The following is a 24,290-nucleotide window of genomic DNA, read 5'->3' as shown; positions in this document are numbered from 1 at the left end:
GTTGAGACTTGCATTGGTTTACCTCAGAGTTGATTCCAACTCTGCTTTTCACAGGCTTAACAGCTTGTGACCCTCCAAGTGATTTCTAGAAAACTCTCTAACTTTTTTGCAAGACTTTATTTTGTCTAAGAAGTGCCTCAGCTCCATAGACTGTGCTCCAATTGACTTTGGCTGTCCTGGCACCCCGCAGACTCTTCTAGTCCATTGACTTTGATATGTCTGTCTCTCATAAGTGGTAACTTGTTTTAGTCTGTTATTGCTGGGAAAGGCTTGTCGAGACTTCATTGGAAGATTTAAGTATACTCACATGCCCTGAGAACCTGTTTAACCTTTTCCTTTCTCTAACCTTGGCTTTCTGCAACCTCAGAATATGCAAAGTATAACTAGTGACATACATATGCCATTATTGTCCTTGTGAATGAAGTCATCTCAGGGTGTAGGAAGTGTGTACAAAGCATATCCAAAGAGTATCCACTAACTTGTGCTGATTCTGGAAAAGTATTGTAAAGTATATTTGAATGTTACCTATCTTGCCCTTTTTAAAGAGCGCTTATTTAAAAATTGATGTTAAATAAATAAATAACAATTTATAACTGAAAACTTGAGTGCAAGTGTTATTTGCCTACCTATATTTGCGAATTTCATTTCTACAGCTCACATTTACCCCTCTTGAGATAAGCCTGGCTGCTCAGTCACACTACCAACTCGTGTAGTACAGACCTATACCAAAAGGTGGGCTACCTAATACCAAGCAGATAGGTGTTGTGTAGCCCCACACAGTGTTACTACATCGATTCTTACCTAACAGAGGTCAGCTATCTACGCTGAAGGGGAACATGTGTGCGGAGGATGAATCTTCTCAAGTTAAGGTGCAAGAAAGAACACAGAGGATGCCAAATCTTAATTCATTTAAAGCATTTAAAAGTTTGCAGAATGAACAGAATCGTGGTCTCTTTTCACGTGAGTTGAGGCTAGAAATAGGGCTTGAACTTAGCGTTCCAGACACGATAGTGAGGGCCCTCACTCCCTTTGCATTCCTAGGACAAGAATACTCTGCAAGGCCATGTACAAAGAGAATTTCCTAGCAGAAGGCACAGGTGACGAGAGATGTTGGGATATCTGGGTGGTAAGGCCACTTCTTGAACTATCTACTTGCACCTGGTCTTTGGCTCATGTGCTGATAATTATTTATTTTAAAATTTTTTAATTAGGGTTTATGGTCAATCGTGACCTTTAAACTATACTGTTCAGACAATTGCACATATTACAATTTTAACAAATGTATACAATTAAAATTAAAACCAGATCAAATCATTTATAACAGTTAAAACAATCAATGTCATCAATGTGTACCAGCCTTTAGCAAGGGCAAGCACAAAGGTTTACTAACCAAGGAGCAAGTATCCAACAAGTCCAGTTTTCCCTCCACATGTGAAATGCAGCCGCGGTCATGACCAGGGATTTTGCTCCGTAAATAAGACTCCAAGATTTGTCTGATGTATAGTCCACAAACTTATAATATCCCCTTTCATAGAGGGGTTCTAACATACTGCATTGGGTGAGAAGGTGTCTAGCTGAGTTCACAGTTGCCTTACACATACGACAGAGTCGGTCATTTCTTTCCAGCCCAATCCCCACCCCTATATTTTCATGAACCGGAAAGGTTTCAAGACGCAGGAAAAGAATGAAGTGCACCAGATGTGGAGAATAAGGTTTAACCAGGTAATCACGTAGGGCATTTACATTCATTCCCTGTGTGGAGCACAAGTTCTATTTGCGTTTATTAGAGAGGTGATCAATGGACATCCTGCGGTCATGGCCCAACAACTTTCTTTCGAAGTCGAAAGCATATACCTCGCCTAGTGAATCTGGTAAGCCCTTCATGCCAATTACCACACAGTGATTTAAATGAAGTTTTTGCATGTCAGAAAACCAAACACTGCACCCACAGTGTTGGTCATGGCACTTCATTATGATTGAGGGTCTGCCATTTTCACTGAAGTATATAGTGCCCCACCACATATTGACAGCCAACTGCCACAGAACATGTAGGGATGGCAATCCTAGTTCTAGACGCACAGATTCAACAGGTACTGATTTTGGAAGGCCCAGTATCAATCTCAATATTTTGCCCTCCAGTTTAGTCAGCCAGAGAACTGAACCCAAGGGCAATCTTTCCAGTGCATATATATATATATATATATATATATATATATATATATATATGGATGACTTATATGCAGTGAGATTTGCCTCCATGGATCTGCCCCCTGCCTATCGACAACATTTTTTAGTGTTTTTTTAGTGTCACCATTTGGTCCATGCTGAGGAAGAAACCACCTTCGCTTGGTGAGTACTATTTAGATCATGTGCTACTCGGAGGCCATTTGACTCAGCATACTTTAATAGGGCGTCGAGCGAGAGCTGTAGACCCATGGGTGTGTGGTCAAGTATGACAGCATCGTCTGCATAGGTAATGCTGCTTATCTTTTTGCCCCCATAGGACGGTGGATAATTGTGTGCAGCTTCAAGGGTTTGGGCAAAGTCTGCCACATAGAGGTAGTATAACAATTTGGCGAGTGCACAACCCTGTTCGAGGCAAACATTAGTGTATGATGGTCCCGTAAGGGAGCCAGCCTGTGCTAACCACACCCTTACTAAAGTCTCATCATGCAGCTGTCTGATGAAATAGAGCTGAGGGATTCAGTCCCCAGCCTGACAGTTTGTTCCATAGTCTGCCCTTGTCTACGGTATTGAACGTTGAGTTGTAATCCACAAATAAAGACTTATGCCTGGGTTATGCAGCGAGTTTGATATCAGTATAAGGAGCATCCAGATGGCATGTTTAGTGCTGTACCCCTTCCTGAAACCCATCTGCGTAGGGTTCAATATATAATTTGCACATGCCCATGAGGAGAGTAGTTCCAGCAGCAGTCGGGAAAATATCTTGGAGCTGGAGTCCAACATGGCTAGTAGGCGATAATTATTAGGGTCCATTCGCGGACACTTCTTGTAAACTGGAATCAAAATGGACTCCAGCCATGTAGAAGGATAGTGACCACTCTCACAAACATGGAGGAATAGCGACTGCAATAATTCTGCACAATATTCAGGGTCATCCTCCAAGAATATGTTACAAAGTCCATCTGGACACCTGGAGGTTATGTCTGCCTTCTTCACGTGGTGCCAGACCATTGAGCCTATATTAGGACCTTTTAATACGGGTAGCTTGGGCTCAAGTGCCATCTAGTGTTTTTTTAATATGCATGGCCCAAGTGTTTTCGGAAATACCACATACCATTTGTTCAGTTTTTGCTAGGCTAATGTTTTGCAGCAAGAACCATAATTTCTTGGTATCATTAATCTTAATGATTCTGTCAATTAGACGTCAGTTACAAGCATTATTACTGTAATTATATGCACGCAACTAGCACTTATACTTCAACCTTGCTGCCACTTTAAGCCTGCATTTGTTGCTGACCAGTGTTTGTTCATTTTTTATTATTTCTCAATTGGTATCTTTTAAAGATCTCTTCCTTTTTGCTATTTCTGGATCATACAAGACCCCTAAACTGGTTGTTTGTTTTGGCCGTGAGACTAGCTTCCTTGCATGGAAATTATACCTGTCCAGCAAGCATTTCAAGTCCCAATCGTGACTACTAAGTAAAACCCCATGGCATCCGCCCATAATTATAAAAGAGCTATCACTGAAGCCAAGAAATCTTATCTGGATTCCAGAATCCTACAGGCTACCTCGAACTCTAAGGAATTATTCAAAATTCTGAAAGAACAAGAGACTGTCTCAGAACCTGTAGTATCGATGATCATAAAAAATGATGACTGGTGTCTGGATATTCAGAATGCCATAGCTAATAAACGGAATGGTATCCGAGAATCCATAGACACTAAAAAAAGTGCACTCAACATACAGGGCACCCACACAGTCAATAATACTTTTACCAGGGATCCAGACATCCCCATCTTTGACTTCATACCCATATCAGAGGTGGAGCGAGCCTCCATTATCGACAAACTGAAAGCTACTAATTGCACAGGTGATCCATGTGCCTCTACTATCATTAAACGTGCCCCCCTACTCTGGTACAGGCCATATGTAAATTCGTTAATGCCTCTCTTCTGAGTTGTACGGTCCCAGATGACCTGAAACAAGCCTGGGTTACCCCATTACTGAAAAAACCCAATTTGGATCAAGGCGTACCCACTAACTACAGGCCTATAACTAACACCCCGTTCCTATTAAAGATCCTGGATCGGGTTGCTTATACTCAGTTGGCTCAACATCTTAGCTCACACCCTATTCTAAACCCTTTCCAGTCAGGGTTCAGACAAGGTTTCGGCACTGAGACTTCGTTATTGGATCTCAAGTCACAACTGCTCCAAAGAATGGACAATCAGAAGGTCTCCCTTCTCATCTCTTTGGACCAATCGGCAGCGTTCAACCTTGTCGATCATGTTATATTGGCAGAAAGGCTTATGTCAGTAGCCAACCTCTCGCGGTCCGCCACTAATTGGCTACTCTCCTTTCTATCTAATAGATCCAGTAGAGTATGTGCTCATGATGCCAAAGCTCCTGCAATTAAGATACACTTTGGTGTACCTCAAGGAGCCAGCTTGTCACCTTGCATATACAACATTTTCATTACTCCCTTCTTTGCCCACCTTGCCCAGGAGGGAATTCTAGTCTCTAATTATGCATATGACACACAGTGTGTCATCCCCATCACTGGCCAGCACAACCCGGATGAAAGAGAACTCAATTGCATCTTCTCAATCATTGAACACTGGATGATGTTGAATAATCTCCCTCTTAACCATGGAGAGACGGAACTCATGATCGTGGGTTCTGATAGCATTTTGGCTAAATTAGACCCAGCTTATAAACACTTACAGCTGGGAGATGCTCTCATCCCCTCTCTTCCCAAAGTAAAGATCCTGGGGGTGGTTCTGGACCAATCGCTCACCATGAATTCTTATGTGGCTAGTACTGTGTCCTCGGCCACCTATTATATTAAATTGCTATCCCACATGCAACCACTTATTTCTCAACCTAATGCAGAGTCCATTGTGCGTGCCATCATAGGATCAAAACTGGATTATTGCTGCAGTCTCTTAGCAGGTACTAGCAAAAAGACCATCAGCCGCCTTCAGGTGGTGCAGAATGGAGCGGTCAAAGTTATTGCTGGTCTGGCCCATAGAGCACATGTTTCTGAGGCGCGTCGCGCTTTGCACTGGCTGCCTGTGGATTCGCGTATTACCTTTAGACTCATGGTTATTACCTTTTAATGCCTCAAGGGTACTATGCCCACCTACCTACAAAGGTACATAGGAATAAAACCCAATCTCAGAAATCTTCGCTCCAATAATCAGAACTTGCTTCACCAGCCCAAAGTCAAAACCAAAAAAGCACAATGGGGTGCCTTCGCCTTTGTGGCACCAGCTATCTGGAGCACCCTACCAGTTCAGTTAAGATACTCGGTAGCCCTGAGTAATTTCAAGAAGGACCTTAAAACCTTCCTTTTTAAGTAGTAGTATACGATCCTCAGTTTCTCCTTTTTGCTCCCGACCCTACCGGTCTGCTTAAAGCCTATCTGTTTTGTCTGCGCCCTCACACCCGTGTTTATGGCTGCGCAATATAAATGTAATAAAGTAAAGTAAAGTTCTCCATGCTAGTTCTCAAATTCGTATTGAAGTGACTGATGTTGAGAGCTGACCAACATAACCTGTTCCCCAGTGAAGTTAAAATCGGATTCATGCCCAGGCGCATCCCGTGCCGTTTGATTGTTGATTGGCACTATATACTCAATAGAGCATGGTCACATATGTCTATGCAACCAGCTTGCAATTGTGGCGGGTGCTTAAAAAATGTAAGTACCACTTGACCATGTCAACATAGGATCTCCCGAGTTATCAACGTGCATCTCCAGGTCATATTCTACGAGAGTTGCTTGCCAAAGCAAGATTCTTGTCTGGGCTACACAACCTTGCTTGCCCCTTTTGCTTCCAATCACGTAATCAGTGCAGTCTACGTTAAAATCACTTGTAATACAATACTTGCTCTGGGGTATATACCACACCCATTTCGTAATGTCTTCATGACTGCAGTCATGACACATTTGGTAAAGTACCCACCGGGAGGGGGGTGGGGGGGTCATACAGTGTGAACACTAAGCGTGGTTCAAGGCACCATGTAGAATTAGAGAAGGATGCAGCCAAGAGATTTGTGTGTGTGGGCCTGTCAACAAACTCCATTAAGTAGCCTAGTTTTGAGCCTATGCAAAACCCCCCTTTGGGGAGACCCGTTTTGACCAGAGCTGCAAGGCTGTGCAACATGCTATAGTCATCAAGTTGAAATGGGGAGGTCATCCAAGTTTCCTGCAGAGTAAAAACCTCTACTCCAGTCAAATGAGCTAACCCTCGTGGATGACTAAGAAAAGAGCTATACCCTCTTGTATTCCAGGACACAACCTTTACTAGGGGCAAGTCATGTGAAGAGGGGATTCAACAGGTAGCATACACTTTAGACCAACAGCCCTCAAGTCTCTTAGGCATTTCCCTAGTTGCCTTGTTCTCATGTCCAACAGTATGACAAGCAACTGTGCCCAAAGCACCCTACCCCCATAATTGATTATTGAGACCGAATGGTCGAAAAGCAGTAAGTTCGAGGCCTAAGGCCAGGAATACTTGTGCATGCTTACATATATGTTCAACTACTAAAGGCGAGTGGAAAGATGTGATTACCCAGTTTGTTGCACTGGAATATCTAGGCAGTTCGAATAAAGCTATGTCATTGCTCGATATTGTGCTGAGATCAGGAATGGGATGCAGAAGTCTCAAGAGCCATTTCCTATTTAGAAATTGACTGCTGGATGTCGCTGAAAGTTTCAACCAGCTTTATATGTCGTACATCTGTGTACCAGGTAGGATCAGAGTGGAGAGGAACATTTGAACTATGTGATTTCCCAGGACAATTATACCAGGGGACGGTAGGAGTGGCCATTGCAGAAGGGTCAGGCAATGATTTCTGTTTGACCTCAGAAGGTGCCCCGACTTGTGTACTGCTTGTATTCCATGGTTTTAAAGGTGGGCCGGTTGACCTGTAGGCGTCAGGGTGGTGGAAAATTTTCCCACGGAAGTAGTTCCCGAAACATTGGCCAGTTGGCCTGCTCTTGATACCACCCAGTTATCCAGAGGGCCGTGAAGTATGACTCACCTGACCTCACTGTTGGTTAGTTCGTTGGACCAGATATGGCCCAATGATGTGGATGCATGGGCAGTGGGGTTAGATTTAGTACTGATCAGGGACAGGCCCTCCTCTGTGTTTTTTGATCTGCCAATGGCTGATTAACCCCTGGGGTCCGCCTTGTATTTCAGTTGTTTTACAGGCACTGTTCAATGCGAAGAGCAGATAAGGCGTGTTCTTCGGAGTCTGCAGTTACTCTAACAGAGTCTGTCACTGCTGCAGAGTGGACCATAGCCTCAGATAGATCTGGGTTCATCACGAAATGTGTAGAGATTGAGCTGGGATGACCACCCTCCCCTGAGGCGATGGTAAAAACCGCAGGTGGTAGCGAGGCAGGTTGTTGAGATGTCACAGTTTTACCAGGAGACTTATTTTTTTTTGCCTTCCGCTGTCTGCTGTGTCCTACATTGTCCATATGACAATGCATCAGGAGATAGCCTCATGCATTTTATCCAGTAGTGTATTTAAGAACCGCTGTTCTTTAGCTATGCTGGAGCAGAGTAGGAATAGGGCCTCCATTTCGAATTCCAGATTGTCCAATTTGCTGGCTTTTTGCAGCACGCCTTGCTTCACTGGGGTAGGTTTCCCCCTGTTCGCAGGCTCGTAGTTGTACTCTTCATCCTCCCTTTCACTGTCACTTGATGAAAAGTTTGAGGTGGAAAGAAAATCTTCCAGGTCTGGAGTATTGGATAGGGTGGAACCAATCAAGTGGTTATAGTCCAGTTTTGAGGGATCCAGGGAGTTGTGCTGTATGTTCAGACAATGTTTTAGTAGTGATTCATTATTGTCAATATTAGAAAACCCAGGGGAGTGGTGTATTGCAGTGTTCACGGGTTCCAAAACATGGTCCATGTGGACAAGACACTGCAGTGTTTACCACGGGAGTTTCCTTGTGCGCAGTTTGTGCTGCGCCCATGAAGATGGTGATTTTGGGCTGTAATGAGCCCTGTGTGCCTGTACAATCCTTCTTGTCCTTTTTAGAGCGATTGGGGGGTAGGGAGGCACCCAAATCCTGCTTCCCTGCAACTTGATTTCTTGGGCGTTTGCCATTACACTGTGCAGTGCTGCATAAACCATACATGTGGAGGTTAGGTTTTGGCATTGTGACAATTATTAAGACCCAGAACAAGCCTTGTAGCATGGGTAAGGTTGTAGTAGAGCAGAGTTTTAATACTCACAGTATCAGTCCATGGAATCCATAGAGTCCACAGAGCCACAGAACTGTGAAACCGTTGCCACCAAGACTTGCTGCCTTCACTTCCTGCTTTTGCACGCGCTTTTGCGCTAAGGATGTCAATTTCAAGGCAGGAGCAGAGGCAGTCAGGGGATAAGGCCGAGCACCGAGCTCCCAGGTCAAAACAATTGAAACAGATCAGGTGCACCCCAGTACATGATCCAAGCGTCCTCTGTGAAACTGTGGCCACCAACACTTGCCGCATTCACTTCCTGCTTTCACCCAGGAATTGTGCTGCTAATTGAACCGAAAGTTCCAGACATGGCACAAGTGTGCCAACCAATTGTATTAGTCCATACAACGAAAGACCTTATAGCTTGAGAAACCAATGAAACACTGTGTAACTGATTCTTCTTAAAATTACATGCTTGAAGAGGTAGTCATGAGTTGTTCACCTGATATCGGACAGCCAATAACAAACTTAGCTCCTATATGATTGTATATCTAGATGCGCTGCTCAACCAATCCCAACCGTTGATAGGTTTTTCACTATTGCCAGGTAGCGTGATGTCATTCTGACGCACAAACAGAGTACATCATTGTTTTTCATGTGGTCATCGCTGCGAATGAGCATATGTCGGTTGATGTTCGCTGTTAACTCCTATTTTAGATATAAGGTAGTTTTAGGCTCTAGGGTTGGAACCTGCCAGTGCTGAGCTTCAGTTATATTGATCATGAGCAAGATCACAGGAGTAATTGTAGGGGTTTAGCCCAAGCCCCTGTTTGGTTGGATAAGACAAATGGTGGTCTCCTGGTTATCTCGCTTTGGAAGTTAGTGAAGTAATTACTGTGACACTTTGTTCCATACGAATTGGTTCGTTTTTATTAGTGGTGGTTGTACTTGCATTGAGTTATTACATACTCATAGTTGTTTTTGAGAAACACTGTTTCAACCTAGATAAGCAAGTTAGGTCAGCCGACACGTGTTTCGACCCGTACGGTCTTTCTCAAGGCATTTAATTCTGGTGTGTGCCCCGCCGAGGGACTACAGAGAAGCACTCAGGGCCCAACAGGAGCCTGGACTGACGTAAGGACAGTCCACATTCTAACAGAGCCCCACAGAGGGCACACACCAGAATTAAATGCCTTGAGAAAGACCGTACGGGTCGAAACACGTGTCGGCTGACCTAACTTGCTTATCTAGGTTGAAACAGTGTTTCTCAAAAACAACTATGAGTATGTAATAACTCAATGCAAGTACAACCACCACTAATAAAAACGAACCAATTCGTATGGAACAAAGTGTCACAGTAATTACTTCACTAACTTCCAAAGCGAGATAACCAGGAGACCACCATTTTTCTTATCCTATTTTAGATAATTGCTAATAAAACAGCAACTTGCCATCTTCTTGAGTTTGTCCGGTTATTTGGACACAGATTTATTCTGGTGTAATCCCATCCAGTAACAGAGGCACTTACTGGGATACAGGTCCAGGCGGGCACGACAGTTCTCTTTGTAACACTTCTTGTGAGACTTTAAAACTTTACGTAATAACAAGCATTGGCAAAGTCAATGGATTTGGCTTTCGGGTCCTCTAGGGTGTTCAGGCAATGCTAAGACATACAAAGGAACTCTCACGCTGCCCATGTATTGCCATCATCTGCCTAGCACTAACGCCATGTGTCCGTATCATGAGTCAGTGAGAGTTAAGCATTCACTGTTCACATCTGAGTGTAAGCTGCAGGTGACAGGTTTGAGTCTTCGCAAGGCAGACTCTGCCTTTCATCTTTCCTAGGTTGGCAATATGTGTACCCTTAAATTGGCTATAAGGAACTCCTGTTATTTAAACTACTAAGAAATTGAAAAACTGCCCAAGTGAAAGTTGCATGAGAAACACATTGCTACTATTCATCCCGCGGACATGTTGACATGTAAGGAAATAGAATATTGTGTCACCAGATGGATGCTACTGAAAGGTTAACCATAATCATGGCGTTGCATTACATTAAAGTATGCAGAGCTTTGTGTGTTGGACATGATAACCAATAGTCTGCTGCAAATAAGCCTACAGCAAAAAATACGATGGGTGAAAGGTCATGAATTAATCTTAACAAGATGTCTGCGGTTGTTTGTGCCTATAGACAAAAATGTAATGGATGGAAGGTTATGAAGTAATCTTAACCACATGCACATGCGACAACTGTCCTGCACAAATAATCAAAGATGCTGCGAGAGACTTAGCGCCTTTCATCTCTAAGCTCATAAATGCCCCCTTCAAAACTAATTCTGTCCCAAGTAACTTAAAAGTGTCCTGGGTTCTACCTCTGTTCAAAAAACAGACTCTAGACCCTTCCATCCCCACTAATTACAGACCCATCACCATAGTAACCTTTCTCCTTAAAATAATTGATAGAGTGGCATATTTACAAATCCAGAAATACCTCGAAGCTAACCACTTACTCGGCTCTCACCAATCTGGATTGAGGCCACAACATGGCACGGAAATGGCATTAATCGACCTAAAAACCCAAATTGACGAGCTTAAGGACAAAGGCAAGATGGCCATGCTACTCCTCCTTGACCTATCGGTGGCCTTCGACCTGGTGGACCATGCAGTCTTATGTAAAGACCTGGCGTCGGCAGCCCATTTCTCGAGTGATGCAATAGCCTGGGTCCAGTCCTTCTTAGAAAATAGAACGAGGGTCTTCTCCCCTTCGGCATCTGCAGACCCCATCCAGACCACCTGCAGCTTCCCTCAAGGATCATGTGTTTCTCCCACTATGTATAAAATATTTACCAAGCCTCTATTTGACAAATTGGACAGACTTGTTGTCACCTACACACACTATGCAGACCCAGATCCTCATTCCCCTTTTGGGCAATTTTGACGAAGACACAGCCTTGGTAAATAAAATATACCTCCTCATTCAGGCATGGATGGCATCCCACGGCCTCTGCCTGAATGACGATAAAACAGAGATCCTTATTCTCGGTTCTGATGCCAACCTAAAAAAAGAACAAACTATTCCGCATTCAACATAGACGGCAATACAATCAAAGTAGTTAAAGAGGTAAAAACACTAGGTTTCTACCTTGACTCCACCCACCCTAAGAAAACAGCTCAACTCCCTGGCATCCTCTACTGCGTATACCTGCAAGCTCATCAGGACCTGCAGACCATTTCTAACCAAAACCAGCTACATCACCCTCGCCAATGCCCTAATAATTTCAAAATTGGATCACTGCAATGCCTTATACTTAGGAGCTAACAAATATATCCTCGACAAAATTCACACGTTACAAAACAATGCCCTCAGAACTGCCCTTAACATACCATACAGAGAACACATTTCCAACACCAGAAGAGATCACCATTGGCTAAAGATAAGCGACATGATCCTACTCAAAACAGTATCACTCACATTCAAATGCCTTAACAATGCAGCACCACCATACCTTACAGAGAGAATGGTCAGAAGTTCTTTGACCCGCCCCTCCAGAATGCCCAACTCCCACTGCCCAGAGATACCAAGATTTAAGCTAACAAAAGCGGGAGGTAGCAGCTTCCCGGTGAAAGCTGCGCAATCCTGGAATACACTACCCCTAACCCTCAGAACTGACCAGTCCTACTACAGCTTCAGGTGCGACACTCTTAACTGGTTGCATGCCAATGACATGTGACCACTGGAGACCCTACCTTATACACCCATGTACCTGCCCATGTATGGACCTGCCTATGTTTGTATCCTACTGTACCATATCACTGCTTCTAACTGCATTTTACCTATTGTCTTTACTGTACTTATTAATTGTGTAACTAAGTCTTAAGTAACATTGTACCTGTTGTGTCCAGCTATCTAAGGATTTGGTGAGCATTACCAAATAAACAAAAAACAAACATGCCCCTCATGCTGATCAATGCTCGCTCAGAAGTCGCTCACGCAGTCTAGATCGCCAACCTCATCTCATACAAAAACCTTGATGCCCTATTCAGAACCAAAACATTGTGTACGCCCACCTACCCCCATGTTTTTGATGTCCTCCTAACCCCTGACTACTGAATCAACATGCTTACCAGCAAGGAAGGACCAGAGGAGAAAAGGCAGTCATCTACAGGAGCTATTGAAAATGCCTCATCATTCACGTGTCCAGAATAAGCGTGTTCAAATCTCTCATCTATCAGTCCCCTTTATCTCACAAGGAATCCATCACTTTCGACCTCATCAACCGACCACCTCACACTAGTGACAATTTCATTAACGATATCTACAACTTACTCTTATCTGTCAAATTAGCACATTATTAATGTCTTTCTTGGCGGTTTCAACCTCCCTCAGTCTCACACCAACAACCACACTCGAAGCATGCTATTCGCACGGACTGCATCCATAAACCGTAGGCAAATTGTGCTCTCCTCATTCACACCAAAGACAACACTATAGACCTAGGCCCTGATACATGGAATTATTTGGTGTAAAACCGGGATTCTGCCCTCAAATCCCCAATCATCAAACAGGGATTTGCATGCAGAATGGCACACAAATCCGTGTATTACATGCAAATAAATCCACACATCAGGGCCCTAGTCTTTACTTCATTCCCCCTCATCTCCTGCACAGGCCCTGTCCCACTCGACTGGTCTGACAACACTGCCATTCCATTATTGATCATCCACTCGACCAAGGCCCACAAAGGTCAAGCTAAATGCCCACTCCCTTAGCGCAAGCTGCTCATTCAAAACTTTTCTGGTAAATGAACTAGAAGCAAACATCACAGACGTCCCCACCACAAAGAATGGCACAGTCCTCCAATAATTATTCAACAACTCTGCTATGAAACTGGTGGGCACTCATGCCCCACTACAAACCAGCCACACTACGACCAAAGCATCAGGCCCTTGGTACACCCCTCAGCTAGCCTCCCACAAATGCTCTATAAACGGTAGCACACAAATCGTAACACTGGAGATCGCACAACCTTAAGTTTCTCTGCGCCAGCCGTTGGATTCTGATCACCAGGACCAAAGCTGCTTACTACTACACCACCTTCACAGCAGCCTCTACCAGAAGCAAAGCCCTCTTCAAAAAAGTAAAGAATTGTACCAAATGCTCACCCAACCCCGCCGTGTCAGCAACTCAGGAAAAATGGGAAGGAATCATTTTTTTAATTTAAAACCTGAATAGAATCTGACAGATCATCAAATCAACCTCCTCCAGGGTTACAACCCACCCACCTGCACCTCAGCATGCACAATGCCCCTCTGGACTGAATTCTCTCCTCTCTCTCCCCGCAGTATCTAAAAACATTTGCCTTCCTCAAACCTACCTCCTACTCCTATGATATCATCCAGGCCTCCATAATTGAAAACTTGAATGGCCCAGCTCTTAAAGCACTCCTTTGCATAAATAATCCATCCCTCATTGAAGGGTCATTCCTGGAAAACCGCACGACTTATCTCATGTGACCCCTTATGAAAAAAAAAGACTCTAGACCCAGAAGATCTGGCCAGCTACCGACCCATTACGAGCCTCCTGTTTATCGACAAAATCTTGGAAAAAGTAGTTGCTACACAACTATTCGCCAGAACCCAAAGTCTGCAGGACATGCATCAAGAATTGTTTCCTCAGTGTAAAATAAGAAGCGAAAAACAAGAGAATATATAAGGGTTTCCTGTTCCCCACATTTGCACAAAGACTCTGCAATGCAACTCCTACTACACCCGTTAACCCTAACATGAGCCAAATGAAGAATATTAAATCTCATATGAGAAATAACACAATGAGCTTTCCTACAATCGTATTCTGAGTAATTTGCATGATCCATTGCTGGTGCTATTGGCAAATACACCTTTCATTTACTTTTGTATGTAAAAGCAACATTCTGTTTATCTCTAAGAATTTCCAACAATTGCCAACAGTTTCCAACCTTAAGTGCACGTTTTACATTATGTGGGGCGATATCACAAATTTCAAAACACTCTCCTCTGCTAACAGCAGCAAAAGGTTATTTTACAAACTCTAGCCAGGGGATCTCTTCACACACTGGCGAGTCCCTTAAATTATATATTTTGGATTTTGTAAGTTCTCAGTTATCATTATTCCAAAACTATACCCAATAAATTAGGGCCTGCATCGCGGGATAGTCAGTAAAGAGATCCAAACCAAATTCCATACGACCCATGAAAGTGGATGTCGTTTGCGGATCCTCCAACAACGTACATGCAGAAGAATATTGGACTTCTGCAATTTAATGAGATTTATAAAACCTAAATATCACCTCCAAACTCCCCAGTAGGCACCGCGTTGATCTTATAAATAGACAGTAGGTGTTTAACACAGGGGCACTTATTACTTCAGGAAAACCTATTGTCTTTTTCCGGATATGATCGCCCCAACCAAGTTTGCTGTTCAATTTAATTCCCAAATAGGCAAGAGATTGACCACAAGGAGATGCTGGTTATTGCACTGGATTTTCCTCAAACCCTTTATTAGATTGCGAGAAACACATGACGCTGACACCCCTATCCACCATATATTCTGTATATGAATCAGCCAGAATCTGTGAGGCCTTTGGTGATCTCACTAGAAGTATAGTGGCATCGGCATAAAGCAAAACGGGGATTCTCCTAAGGACCATCTGAGGAGTACCGGAGGTTGTCATCTTTAGCCAACCCGGGAGGGAAGTGGTCCAACAAGGGGGGGGGGAGAACACACATGTGCCATATCTCCCTGCTAACCAAAAATGCTCTTGTCATTTCCATCTCTGTAACAAAGTGCACCCTGGTATTAGTGCTGGAGTGAGTTTCCACCAGAATGCACACTACGGAATCAGGAATACCCATTGTTATTAGTTCCCTCCACAGGTGGGCCCTGTCCATGTGGCGAAATGCGGATCATAGATTCATAAATGCCACCCACACCAAGGACATACCTACTTAGGATCAAGTACAGGTTTAAGTTCTAGTGTATAGTCCCTATCCCTTTTCTAAAGCCCATCTGCACATCATATAGGAGCTTGTTTGTCGTTACCCAATCCAGTCATCTACGTAGAATAACACATGTAAACATTTTAGAGGTGCTTCCATGAGGGTATTTGGCCAGTAAGAAATCAGGTCAAAGTGGTCCCCTTTCTTAAATATGGGAACTATAAGCCCCACTCTTCCAGTTAGTTGGAATTAGCCTAGTGTCGATAATAGAGTTAAAGGCTAAGGTCAGAAAGGACAACCAGAGGGCCTCCTACCTGTGGAAAAAAGTTATTCAGAATCCTATTCCCTCCCGGGCTCTTAAACAGAACGTGTTTCCTTAGTATAGTTTGAACCTCTCTAGAGGTTATCATAGCAAAACGCCAAGCCTGCTCGCCTGATTTAGAATCAGTAGAATACTGGCAGCAAACACTATGGGAATGGTCCTATCCCTCTTTCTCATAGTCTATACTAAAGAAGTCAACCCAACGTTTCCTCATCCACGCAAGCCACAGGAGTACCTGAGCATGGCACATCCAGCGTTTTTCTCCCAGAAAACCAGGGACTCGTAGCTTCTCTAGCACCTCCCGGGACTCATAGGTTTCTCTCTTCACATCTCTGACGTCTCTAAGATGTCACACTACCAGCTGCACCTCCTCAGAGGTATTCTTCCTTTCCTCTCCTTCCCCCAGAAGCTCACCGTCTCCAGAGCTCTGGTTCTCTCTAGGCTGGACTTCTGCAACAGCCTCTTTCTAAATCTGCCTGCTTCTATTCTCCGCCCTCTGCAACTAATCCAGAACAGGACTGCAGGACTTGTCCTTGGTGTCAAGCACAGGGATCGTATCTCTCCAGGAATGAAATCTCTGCACTGGCTCCCAGTTGCTGAGAGGATTAAGTTCAAAACCCTCTGCATTGTCCACAAGGCCTTCTGGGGCCTGGGACCTCAATACCTTCAACTTTTTCTTCCTAAATATTTTCCTTCTTAAGCTCTTTGCTCATCCGCCTCCAACTCCCTCGGGGTCATTCGCTTCTCCGAGCAACGAGTGGATGGTAGATCTCTTTCTTCGGCTGTGGCCTCCCTCTGGAACAGCTCCCTGCCTCCCTGAAACTTGAGGCGAACCATCTCCGGTTCCAGAAGCACCTCAAAACCTTCCTCTTTGCCTCTGCTTTCTCTCCTCATCTCCCCTGCTGAACTCCTCGCTGAAACTGTACTGGTCACCTGGCTACCCTCTGATCTTGGGCCATGTTCCCTTCCCTGCCAGTTGCACACCTGCACTGCCTCCCTGGCAACCCCCACACTTGGGGACTGTTTTCTGTATCCCTACAGCCCCCTACCAGCACTTGACACCTGATGTCTGCGCTTACCCTTGCACTTGCCACCAGCTGGCCACACTTTTTTCTTATTGCTTTTATTTATTCTATCTATTTTTACTGTTGTTCCCATGTACTGGACTGGCCCTCACCCTTTCCCTGCAGCACTTCCGCGATCTCAATGTCACCTGGTCTAGTAAGATTGTTGTCTCTGTCTTCCCTCTGTTCCCCCCTTGCCTTGTCATGCCTTGAAACACGTGACCACAGATTGGTCATCGCTGCCTTTATTCGTCTGCAAAGAGCACCGGAAGGCGTGAGCCGGCCAGCTACTCCTAAGGCCAGGTACTTAAGGCTGTGGGCCTGTCTTGGCCTGGCGTGGCTGCCCGTGGCCGAGGGGCCAGTCACGCTGCTCCACTCAATCCTTCTCAGCGGTAAGCATTGCTCCCCTTGCCAATCCTGCACCGGTCTGTCTCCCCTGCACCTACCCATGTGCTAGATGCGTAACAAACCCTGATGTGCACTGCCCTCCACACATCCCCAGAGTATCAACGGTGATCGAACAAACGCTGATCCTGCACATCTTCCGCAGGCCAATTTATAAACACAGTCCTGACAGTAACGTACTCAGAACTGATGTCCGCCTTATCGCCACATGGCCACGGCCTCATGACTAAGTGACACGCTACCGTCCACTTCCATTTGCCATGCCATCACGTATTGTTATGCTTCAACCTTTATCACGTCCCTGCATCTAACAATTGCACTTGGCATATGTACCGACCACATACTACCAATGGGTGATCAAACTATACCTGTTTATAGTCTCACAGCTATATAGATCGAGCCTAATCCGGAGGTGTCAGTGATAAATGCCTTCTGTTGCAATCAATATGTTACCTCTGATCAATGCCTGACAACTCTGCATAACTGCCTGTGATTAATACTATGAATTGATATGCGTGTTATGATACATAAAGCACATCTGCATCTTGTTACTGCCTTTAATGTTTTAAGAACCAATTGATAACGCCACGCCCAGCTGTGTCTCAGCCTTGCTTTCTATTCTTGTTATGTCAAGCGGTGCCCCAGTAACGCTTCAATTGTGACCTGATATGCATGTTTTGATACGAAAAGCACACCTGCCTTTGTTAAGCATATCTGCCTTTGCTACTGCATTTTAACGTTTTAGAACCAACTGATAACGCCACGCTTAGCCGTGCTTCAGCCTTGCTTTCTATTCTTGTTATATCTAGTTGTGCCCCAGCTACGTTTCAATTATGTTAGTCAACATGCCCCCTCAGATTTATGCTACTATCTTAGCACGAGATTGATACGATCCCAAAAGTCATCTTTGCTCAACAGAAACCAATTACCTGCGAGCATTAGCAAGCCCCTCAACCCACTGAGCGCACTGGTACCCTCACTAACGACATCCATCCCATACCTAACTATAGCAAGTACTCTCCCATCTGTGTACTACTAAATGTTGTATCATGAGTATTCACTCCACATCTGCTTAATCGATAGCTCTAAACCAGAAGTCGCCAAACAGTCGATCGCGGGTGACTAGTAGCTCGCCTGAGCCTTTTCAGTCGCCCGCGCTGAGAAAAATAAACATTTATCCTAAGTTATATTATTTAATGGTGATTTTTGCAGCCATGTTCCGTGTTCAGGATCAGAACCCTAGTCGGCCCAATTGCAGGCAGAGAGCTTGGCTACTGTGCCACTTGGAACTGCTTGTAAATCCACTGACAAATGTCAGTATCACGTTATGCTTCTGCAGGCCGCCTGTAGTACCACAGTTGGCCTTGTGCGCCCCCACGACAGTCTTTCTTAAGCAAGCTACTCTTGTTTGCCAGACATGTTGGAGGGGCTGGGGCAGGATCAGGATCATTGTGACCACGCAATGAAAATATCACAGTAGCACTGCTGCTCGCCTGGAAATGTTCAAAATAATATTTTAAAAAATGGTGCAATTTCTTTCCAAATTCCACACCGTACATTTCCACTTTAAATCACTTCCATGACACAAGTACACCCACTTTTAGTACATTAAGCAATCCATAGACACGCTGTACAGTAGAAGCCTACCAGGGTAGTTCAGCAGGTTGACAGACCGATGCTGAGATGTTATATATTCAAAACTACAGGTTGTTAAATCGTATGACTTTTTGCAATGCATTATAAACAAAGTGCTATACAATGTGTTTGGCCAGGGTATGGGTGGGCTGGTTGCTTGCTTATATTCAGGGCTGAGGTGAGGATATTTCTGCCCCTGTGAAAATCAAAATTTGGCACCCATGAACCCACAGTTTAATTTCCTAAAAACTGCTGTCAGCATAACAGAAGCATTTGTGATTAACCAGTTTGACAAGCATTTAACATCTTTATAAATATAACTTGTGCTAAAACACAGAGGGGCACACAAATAATAATTATGTGTTATTTATATAGCGCCTTAATCCAAAGCACTTTACAGAGCACATATTTACATGCAATATCACCCAACTGAAATTGGTATGTGTATCGACCTCAGAAGGATGAAAGGCTGAGTTGGCCTTGCCGGGATTTTAACCTGCGACCTGCAGATCACGCTCAGATAGCAGCAGCGAGCGCTCAACCCGCTGAGCTATCTTACCGGCAAATAACGGTGTCTGACAAAAAAAAACATTTCAAAGAAAACTTTTGAACGCAAGCAACATTTTTCAATTTGGAAATTACTTTTTTTATTTGGAAAATAATAGTGTGCCTAGCATGTAGAAAGCCTGCATAAAACGCAAAGGAAGGGGCACAAAAATTACAGGATATTTGTATGGTAGTCCAACAAATATCTGTCTTTTTGAGACAGCTACTAATAAATAATAATGCAACAAAGAGGTTTTTGAAGTTCTTAATATATTTGTGAAGGCATAGGTTATTCCATCTGTTTATAGAGGGGAAATAATCGAGCCAAAAAAATATTGGTAAAAATTCCGAGGCTTATAAATATCCCCACCCCGATATCGTCCGCTAGTAGCTCTCCACTGTTGGCATCCACTACAAGTAGCTCTAGCTAACGTAACGGTTGGAGACCCCTGCTCTAAACTAACCATTTGTTGAATTTGAGAATCTGTCCACGCTGACTACTGTCGCACCACTGACAGCCTGTATGATGTGTAGCCATGATCCATGCCCTGACAGAAATTGTCATCCTTACAGTGCTCACTGCTAGCCTTGCCTCTGTTCCTACCCCAACATCCAAGGCTCCCATCTACACCATGCCATCCCTAAAACTGAGAGCCAACACTACTTTGAGGCACACTGGCCTCTACTCTACATCTTCAAGAAAAACATGACCCCCTTCTAACCTTATGAAGCTTACCTACTTCCTGCCTCCCTTAGCTCGGACACAAAAGGAATCCTGCTCTGCTAATGTTGACCTCCTACACACGCCTGAACTGACACCTACCCAATGGGTCCTAGGATTCGCTACCAATCCCAAGCCTAACCAGCCTTGCTCTACAAAGTGGAGAAACCACAGACTAGGATCCAGACTCACTTCACCCTCTCTAACCACCACGTCAGGGAACACTCAACATTCACAAAGGTCATGCACACCTAACACTTGCAACCTCAAACCCACACTGAACAAGGAACTCAGCTCACCTCGCCCTATCAAAACAGTACCTAAGAATAAAATCACAAAAAAGGAAAACCACCCCATGAAGGGTGCCCTAATCAACGGCAGATCCCTTGTGGCCCACGCTACTGAGATCGCCAACATCATCACATCTAACCAGTTAGACTTCCTAGCAGACATTGAGACCTGGCTTCACACAAGCAGCCGGACCTGCCCATTCCCTAGCCGTCCCTACAAACTCCACTATTATTAGACGTGATAGAGAAACCACTAAAGGAGGTGGCTTAGCATTTATATGCAAACCTAACCTAACCATAAGAGAGACAGAATCTAAGTCACTCCCTTCGGCTGAGCTACTCTCAATTAAGCTGGCCCCATCGCCCTCACGTACCATTGCCATACACCTGCTCTACAGACCACCTGGTCCATAAAGAACATTCGAAGAAGACATAATGTCCTTATTAAATACAAACACCTGATTCACAAATAATCCTAATGGGTGATTTTAACCTAGGCCTAAACGATCCTAACGACCCTAACGCTACCATTCTAGCTAACACCATTACCGAAGAAGGCCTTACTGTCAGGAATAATAGACGTACTCACACTGAAGGTTGCACGTTAGATTGGTTCGCAGATATCAACTGCACATCCTGAATATCCACTATTGAACCTTGTGTCTGGACAGATCACTACCTGATTTCATTCACAATCCAAGATAGCCTACAAACCAGTTTAGCAAAGCCTATGGACCCTCAGGCCCTAACTAGATGCAAAAAGAACATTACAGTGACAAACCTCTTACCCCTGCTCCACCCAATAACTAATCCTATCCACCTATCTGCAGACCCCACCGACCTGGTCGATCTATAAAATAATAATATCAACTCAGCTATTAAAGTCATTGCACTATTGACGTTTAGCAAAGAAAAACCTCAAGCTCACTTTCTTAGTTCACCCCTAGCTTAAAAGCACTACACTTAGAAAAAAAGACAGGCCGAATCTTGCTGGAAATACAACCAGACTGATCAGAATAAAAAACTACTCACATCCCTCACAGCCAGATACAAAAAATAAATTATCCAAACCAAAAACGAGTCATTCAATGAAAAAATCAAAAAAGCCAATTTTAATACCAGGGAAATGTTCTCTATACTAAGAGAATTAGAATCCCCAATTGCTCCAAACAACTCATGTATTAAAAACAAAACTTGGTGAACAGACATCCAAGATGTCCTCTGTAACAAAATGTCCATGCTCCAGAACAAAATTACTGCCAAAAAATCTACTCTACACAGGATCGCCTTACATACCCAAGAAGCCATCCTGCAAGAAATTGCCAAAAATCAAACTAAACCTTGCAGCCAGTTTAAATTTAGAGCCATCCCTAGAACTGAGACGGTAAACATCATCACATCCCTCAAACCCTCCCGCTGCCTCAGAGATACTTGTCCTGCACCAATCATTAAAGAGGCTGCTAATGACCTAGCATCGTTCGTTACCACTTTCATCAATGCATCCTTCAAATCTTGCTAAGTTCCCACCAACCTTAAAGATGCTTGGGTACTACCATTATTTAAAAAAGAAAACCTGGACTATAGCATCCCTACCAATTACAGGCCAATCACGACTGTACCATTTCTCCTTAAAATATTGGACTGTGCCGCTTGCCTCCAGATCCAATCCTACCTGGAGATCAACAATTTACTAGGCACCTGACAATCAGGCTTCAGGCCAAGTCACGCGACCAAGACGGCCCTCCTTGTCTTGAAGAACCAACTGGAGAAGCAGGAGAAGCTTCCATCCTCCTCCTTTTGGACCTATCAGCTGCATTCGACCTTGTTGACCACAAAGTCCTGTGCAACCACCTTAAATCAGCTGCCCACTTCTCCAAGGAAGTCACCACGTGGATAAACTCCTTCCTAGATAACAGATCTATAAGAGTTTTTCCCCTTCCACAGCTGCTGACCGAGTACCCATCACCTGTGGCGTAACACAGGGCTCATGTGTCTCCCCTACTTTGTATAATATATTTACAAAGCCCCTCTTTGACATACTTGACAAACTGGATGTCCCATATACCAACTATGCTGAAGACACCCAGATCCTCATCCCAATTCAAGGAAACAATGACAAAGACGTGGAACTGATCAACAAAATGTATCTAATTAAACAAACATGTATGGCTACTCACGGCGTATGCCTCAATGATGAAAAAAACGAGCTTTTAATAATTGGGTCCTCTATCAGACTTAACAAACTCTTCTCTCAATACAGCTTCATCACTATTGATGGAATCAAAATCAAGGTCGCTAATGAAGTAAAAACATTAGGTTTCTGCTTGGACTCAGCACTTTAACTCAACAAACAAGTAAATGCTACCTGATCTGCTACCAGCTACGCATGCAAACCGTACCTATCCCCGGTGAACTGTACTACCATAGCACATGCTTTAATTCTATCCAAGTTGGATTACTGTAACGCACTATACCTGGGCACAAACAAACACAATACTAATAAACTCCAAAATAATTCCTTAAAATCGGCCTTAGGTATCCCAAGATCGCAGCACATCTCACATGAAAGACACTCTATCAACTGGCTTTCCATAAATGAAAGAATGAAGTTCAAAGCTCTTAACATCATATACAAATGTCTTTCTAACAAGGCTCCCATATATCTGACGGACATATTCACTAAACACACATCAGAGCGACCCATCAGAATGGCACAATCGTAACAGTTTGAGAATCCCCAACTTCAAACTCAAAAAGACAGGAGGCTCTAGCTTTGCAGTCATAGCAGCACAACTCTGGATCTCCCTTCCGGACACCTTTAGAGCACCACCCTCCTTCCATTCATTCAAAACCAACGTTAAGCAGTGGCTGCTCTCACGTGACCAGTGATTTCTCTCACGTTACATGTACCAATGATGACCTACAAAGTTATTTATATCCTGTATATGTATAATGATGTACCTATTACCTGTAACCTCTTCCTCTCAATGTATTACCTGCAACCTCTGTAACTTAACTTGCAAAGCGCCCAGATGCCTGGGGGCCTGGCACGCTCTATAAATAAGTAAACAATACAATACTTGTGTATAGGCGCGTTATGAAAGCCATGTCATATCTTATCATATCACCAACTCACATCTCTTGCTCTAAGGCCTTTCCTGGATGCTAGTTTCTTAACCCTAACTTGTGCATAGTCTTTGGGGATGTCCTTTGGAGCATACAGCAGCTCTCTAATGCCTTCCTTCTTTACATTCCTTCTTTAACCATGAGGCTGCTTTCTTAGTGCTGAGAGTTGAGAAATGGCACTTACATGTTCCCGGGCAAAGATGCTGTCTTCAGACTTAGCACAGACTCCTCTAGCAGGAGCTCCGGGGAACTTCATAGGCGCAGCATATACTGTCCTCAGTGTGAGCTGAAAAAGTCATGAATTCCTCCTTCACTGCCACGAAACCTCTGGCAGGGGTGATGTCACTTCAACATCCCAGAGGTGACGTGCATGCCTAAAGGATCAGCCTGATCCAACACAACAAAGAGGGACACAGAGACAACACTGTACTCATGCAGCCACTCGAATCCCGCCGGAGCGCGAGGGGCACGTGTTGCGTGACGTCATGACGTCGGGCGTCAAGATGGCGCCTGCCTGCGTGGATGCGTGCGTGCGAACAGTCGGCAGGAGCCAAATGGCGGGCCTCTCCGGATTTGGAAGGCACTGCAGTGTCACAGTAGTGCTGAGGAAGGAAACTTCCATGTGGAAAATGAAGAGGCTATAGCTCCAAAACATTGATTTTTTTTGGTTCATGCCGCTTTACTGAGAATTTAGCAGGTACGAAATCACTGAATTAAAACATGACGCCAGTCAAGCCCCAACGGGGCTGTTTCTCCACATTCATCTGCATTTTGTTGTTCTCTCGCGTCACGTTGCAGGCGTGCCGCTCCAGTGAAGT

General features: G+C 44.2%; 1 long non-coding RNA gene across 1 annotated transcript in view; it reads right to left on the bottom strand.

Moving 5' to 3' along the window:
* Positions 1 to 23,914, bottom strand: part of LOC138452548 (uncharacterized) — a 187,788-nt gene extending 163,874 nt beyond the window's left edge. The window contains exon 1 of the long non-coding RNA XR_011260210.1: positions 23,657 to 23,914. This is a non-coding gene — a long non-coding RNA (uncharacterized lncRNA). The remainder of the gene's footprint in view (positions 1 to 23,656) is intronic.
* Positions 23,915 to 24,290: the final 376 nt, after the last annotated feature.

The sequence above is a fragment of the Ambystoma mexicanum genome, chromosome 4p (assembly GCF_040938575.1).
Source record: "Ambystoma mexicanum isolate Mex_15411 chromosome 4p, UKY_AmexF1_1, whole genome shotgun sequence".
Classification (NCBI taxonomy): domain Eukaryota; kingdom Metazoa; phylum Chordata; class Amphibia; order Caudata; family Ambystomatidae; genus Ambystoma; species Ambystoma mexicanum.
Note: the sequence above shows the minus strand (reverse complement) of the source record. Positions and strands in the feature narration are given on the sequence as shown.